At 39.1% G+C, this 5874-nt stretch overlaps 1 non-coding gene across 1 annotated transcript; it reads right to left on the bottom strand.

The window, feature by feature from the left end:
- Window positions 1-783: 783 nt before the first annotated feature.
- On the bottom strand, window positions 784-888 carry LOC115900121. Its single transcript, XR_004059801.1, has one exon. It is a non-coding gene; the product is annotated as a U6 spliceosomal RNA (small nuclear RNA).
- Window positions 889-5874: the final 4986 nt, after the last annotated feature.

Genomic DNA, 5874 nt, shown 5'->3' with positions numbered 1-5874 from the left:
CATTAAACATCTACCAAACACAGACGGAATAAAGCCAAGTTATGATTCAAGACTTTTTCTTTCCTCTTACTCACTCCAACTCTGAAAAGGTCAGAAATTAGCTAGCAAGCAAAGAAACAGATCAGAAGCCAACTACCACCAACACCACCACTACCACCACCTTCCCCATACATGCAACCACTACCCTTTTCCTACTGTGGCCTTCAACTTTGAGCTGAGGAAGTGGAGAAGATAGATATAATGTTATATCAGACTGACAGTTTTAATTAATAACTTGGATGGAGCATTTTAATTGCTGAACTAAACTATGTGACTAAAATTGATGTTAGGGACATCTATTATCTAAGAGCAAGAAAAGTATCATGGTTTTTTATTATATATAGAGAAAGTTTACCCTCTCTGATCACATTTTAAAGGGAACATAGGAGACAAAATAGTGTTGCATTTTAGTCGTGCCACAAATTGTACTTCATCAATGTACCAATGACAAGTATGCAGTATTTCAGAGGAAAAAGAGAAAATTTGCTCTTATTTCCTCATATAAAAATTTTAACAATTTGTGGGCATTGTACACTAAGAGGAATACAGAAAGGATTCATTTTCATCAACAGAACCATAAAGAGATTCAGAAAAGTTATGTTACTATTTTCTCAAGCTGAAGGACTGTCATGGGGTAGAAAGATTAACTTTGCTCGGTAGTCTCACAGATCAACTAGGTGGAAGCTTCAAAGCATCCTATATTTAATTTAAGGAAGACTTCTTTTTTTTTTTTTTTTTTTTTTTTTAAATATGGAACGCTTCATGAATTTGCGTGTCATCCTTGCGCAGGGGCCATAGCTAATCTACTCTGTATCATTCCAATTTTTAGTTATCCTGGGTCCCCACAGATAGAATGGGCTGCCTTGAAAGGTGGTGAACTCTGCATCATTGGAGATGCTCAAGTTTCACTGGATGATGTGTTAAGGTTGTTTATAGACAAGATCTGAACACTAGGAGGAAGTTTGAGTTGATGATCTTTAAGGTCCTTTCCAACTTTAAGATCATGGTGTTCTATAATCTCTTTGTCCAACTGTGCTTATACATTTTAGAAACTGTAATATTAAGTTTCAAACACTGAGTTAAATTTAAAAGTACATATAATCTCTTATGTAACAAGCATCTACTCTCTCTGATCATTTCTGTCTATTTGAGTCTCATAGGAAGCTGGCCAACTGGAAAGAAACTCTAGCAGGTTTTAAATAACATGAAACCCATAACTAAAAAATCCCTTGAATAATGACAGTATGGCTATGTCTAAATGATAATTAAATTTATGGCTTGTTTTGTACCACAAACAAGAAACTCCCCAGCTTCCCTCTACTTCCTTTGCTGCTCTCTCTGTCAGTCACCCTCTCCCAGTCATCCACTAGCTCTTTGCAACTCAACACACAGAGAGAAAAATAAATCTTTATTCAGCGTGTCCAGGCATTGTCTGGGTACATCTTTCTGGAATACAGCAGAGAAAGCACAGCTGCTCCTGGCTAAAGATGCTGCATGGGGTTTCATGTGCTTGCTTGTTCTTTTTAAGAGTTGTTTATGCCAATGGCTCTTACATTTTTCTCAGATTCCACAACAGTGGGGAGCACATGGTGGGTGCTCAGTGAACAGAGAAACAGTGATTGCCTCTTCTTTTCATCTCTCACTTTGGGGAGCTACTGAGAGAGAACCAGATTAGTTTTGCAAACATCACAGGTTTTAAGAGTGTTGGGCATTGCTTTCATCTTCAAATATTTACTGACCATGTGGATTATAAAGACAAACCACATAAGATCCCTGCCATTACCATGTCAGTAATCTAGTTAGGGAGATAAATTATGGACAAATAGCCATAATTTTAAAAAAGTATGAGTGAGATAAATATTGTGGGTAGAAGATTAGGACCTCAGCAGTAGAGGGACATTAAGGATTTGTGAGGTCAAACTCCTCCTCCTCCTCCTCCTCCTCCTCCTCCTCCTCCTCTTCCTTCTTCTTCTTCCTCTTCCTCCTCCTCCTCTTTATAAGGATGGAGTTTCACTTTTCTCACATAGGCTGGAGTGCAGTGGCACAATTTCAGCTCACTGCAACCTGTCTTCTGGGTTCAAGTGATTCTCCTGCCTCAGCCTCCCGAGTAGCTGGCATTACAGATGTCTGCTACCACACTTGGCTAATTGTTTTTTGTATTTTTAGTAGAGATGGGGTTTTGCCATGTTGGCCAGGCTGGTCTCGAACTCCTGACCTCAGGTGATCCACCTACCTCAGCCTCCCAAAATACTCTCCTTTTTATAGTTAGGTAAACTGAGGTCTCTTCAAGTCTCCTGCCCTCTTGAGTACTTCCATCTCCCGATTGCTTGATGTTCCATCCCTTCACATGACTGACATTGTTGCTGGCCTTCCCAGCAGCCATTTGTTTCTGCTTGCTGACATGATTTTGTTGTTTGTGTAGCAATGTACCGAGCCCACGGGATGAGTTATAGTTGGTTTAAGGCATAAGTATCCCATTTTTCTTTGTCAATGATTGATATAGAGATGAGAGAGTGACAATGAGGTTTTCTTTCTTTCTTTTTTTTTTTAACTTTTATTTTAGGCTCGGGGTACATGTGCGGGTTTGCTACAGGGGCAAATTGCATGTCACTGGGGTTTGCTGTACAGATTATTTCATCACACAGGTAGTGAGCATATTACCTGATATTTAGGTTTTTCATCCTCACCCTCCTCCCACCATCTGACTCTTAAATAGGCCCCATTGTCTGTTGTTCCCTTCTTTGTGTCCCTGTGCACTTAAAGTTTAGCTGCCACTTATAAGTGAGAACATGCAGTATTTTTTGTTTGTTTGTTTCTGCATTAGTTCACTTAGGATAATGGCCTCCAGCTCCATTGATCTTGCTGTGAAGGACATGATCTCATTCTTTTTTATGGCTGCATAGTATTCCATTGTTTATATGTATCACGTTTTCTTTACCCATTGATATCCTAAATGCCATTGATGGGCATTTAGGTTGAGTCCATGTCTTTGCTATTGTGACTAGTGCTGTGATAAACATATAAGTGCCTGTGTTTATGGTAAAATGATTTCTATTCCTTTAAGTATATGCCCAATAATGGGATTGCTGAGTCAAATGGTAATTCTGTTTTAAGTTCTTTGAGAAATCATCAAACTGCTTTCCACAATGGCTGAACTAATTTACATTCCCACCAGCAGTGTATAAGTGTTCCCTTTTCTCCACAACCTTTTCAGCATCTGTTATTTTTTGACTTTTTAATAATAGCCATTTTGACTGTATCTGGTGTGAGATGGTATCTTAGACAACGAGATCTAAGGAAGTCAGCTTAAGGCTTCTGGGAAAGTTTTCATTCCTGATTTAAAAAGACAGGTAAATGAGAAAGCTTTATTACTTTTTTTCACTTCATTTCAAAGGTAAATGCTGATGTCTGAAGATGTGAAACTTGGAGCTGGGACAGATATACTTGTGCCATAAGGGGAGATATTGCTGACCATGGTAAATGACAGATTGGTAGAATCAGAGGAGTCCAGGACCAACCTCTGTCTAGATTTCTTGTTAGATAATGATAAATGTCCTTTTGGTTTAATTCTACGTGTGCTTTACTTTATTTGCGACCAGAAATATTGCTTACTTCTTCTTCTTCTTTTTTTTAATCTTATGTAACTCTTCCTCCTATTGCTGTCTTCCCTTCTTACTCACTTTACTGGAATTTCTGGAATGTGGCTTCCATTGTAAATAATTCTGAAGTCATCACAAAAAAACCTCTCATCTCTTTGCCTAACCTACACCCCAGCTCTCCTCAGAGGGCACTGATTCTTTTGTAGCCCTTTCAGAGAATCATATCATTCTCTGCTCTCCAAATGTCACAGGGATCAAAGGTAAGGATGTCATTATCCTAGATGCCTATTGCCTGGTAGACCATTAATTCTCTACTATTATGAGAAAAAATCCCTCCTCCTTTGAGAAGGCAGGAGGAAACAGATTGTGATTATACCTGATTATGCCTAATAATAAGTACCATCTGGCTAAGACATCCTCTACCCCTGAATGTTGTTGCCACATTCCCCATCCTCCTGAGTAACTCCTTCACATCTCTTTTCTGAAGTCTCCAGCATCTGGTTTGCAGGCTTCCTTTTTTTTTTTTTTCTCCAAATACTCCCATTACCATGGGTGATTTTGACATCAATATAGATGACCTTTCCAATATTTGGGTTCCAGGAGACGTGTTCAGCTTCTCACTGAAATAGTCCTTTCATTATGTACAGTACTAATACAGTAATTTAAAACATGTGAGCAAATTCTTGGACACCTCACCAATCAAGAGCACAGATTTATATACCCCATCTTTGCACTGGACTGGCCTGAGTGACTCCCTATTAATCAACAAAATACAGTGGGAATGATGCTTTGTGACATTTGAGGCTAGGTTAGAAAATCTATGCAGCTTCTGCCTGGTTCTCTTTGGGGTGCTCATTTGGTGGGAAGCTAGTCTCCATGCATGAAGCCCAACTACTCTCAGACAGCCATATTGAGGAGGCCTTGAGTGGGTGCTGCAGTCAACGGTTCCAGCTAAGCCCCAGCTGACAGAGAGCATCATCAGTGGACAGCCTTGTTAGGAAGCCATTCTGGACATTTAGTTGCACTTTCAGATGATTCCATCCCCTAGTCATTGAGTTACCCACAGCTTTTAAGTCTTTTCAGCTGAGGCCTTAAATATCATGGAGCAGAGGAAAACCACACCCACTGTGTTCTGTCTGGAATTCTGGCACACAATTTGTGAATGTAATAAGATGGTTGTTTTAAGTTATTAAGTCTTGAGATAATTTGTCATGCAGTGACAGCCATCAGAACCACTGCCACTGAGTGAGGCACAGTGGCTCATGCCTGTAATCCTACCACTTTGGGAGGCCGAGGTGGGAGGATCACATGAGGCCAGGAGTTCGAGACCAGCCTGGTCAACATGGGAAAACCCTGTCTCTACTGAAAATACAAAAACTAGCCAGGCATGGTGGTGCACGTCTGTAATCCCTGCTACTCAGGAGGCTGAGGCATGACAATTGCTTGAGCCTGGGAAGTGGAGGTTGTAGTGACTCAAGATCATGCCACTGTACTCCAGCTTGGGTGACAGAGCAAGACTCTGTCAAAAAAAAAAAAAAAAAAAAAAAAACATTAAAATTCTCAAGAGAGGACCTTCCAAAGCAGGGAGGCAGGACATAACAGAACAGATTGTGATTATATCTGATGATGTCTAATAAAGGCGACCAGTTTTTGAATGCTACCATTGTGCTAGGCACTATGGTTAGGTTAAGAATGTGGACTGATGTCAAACAAACACGGGTTCAAATGTCTATTCTGATACTTGTCGGGTGCCAATAGCACTCAATTATATACTGTATCTTATTTAATCTTCAAAACTATTCTATGTGATGGGTGATTTTTTCTCATTTTACAGATGAGAAAACCGAGGCTAAGAAATGAAAACAGGCTTTTTGCTCAGTTGAGTGATTTTGAGCAAAAAGCTTATTTACATTTCTGAGTCTCAGTTTCCTCAACAAGTAGCTGTTATTTTGATAACCCAGGAATAATATGGTGTGTATAAGGAAGAGGTGAGAAATGAAATCATAATGAAAGGAGGAAGTATAGTTATAGAACCTTAAATATTGAGCAAAGGAGTTTAAAATGTGGGAAACTATAATTTTTTTTTAATTTCAAATAAATAGGTCCTTGTTTATCAATTTAATCTTCTAATTATGTGTGAGAGTGGCATTAGCCTTCTAAAATTACGTTTCAGACACACTATGATATTCATTAACTTCATTTATAAATATTTAGTTTAGGAATATTTCAAGTATAA

The sequence above is a fragment of the Rhinopithecus roxellana genome, chromosome 10 (genome assembly GCF_007565055.1).
Source record: "Rhinopithecus roxellana isolate Shanxi Qingling chromosome 10, ASM756505v1, whole genome shotgun sequence".
Classification (NCBI taxonomy): Eukaryota; Metazoa; Chordata; class Mammalia; order Primates; family Cercopithecidae; genus Rhinopithecus; species Rhinopithecus roxellana.
The sequence above is the reverse complement of the archived record's forward strand: the minus strand, read 5'-3'. Positions and strand labels throughout refer to the sequence as shown.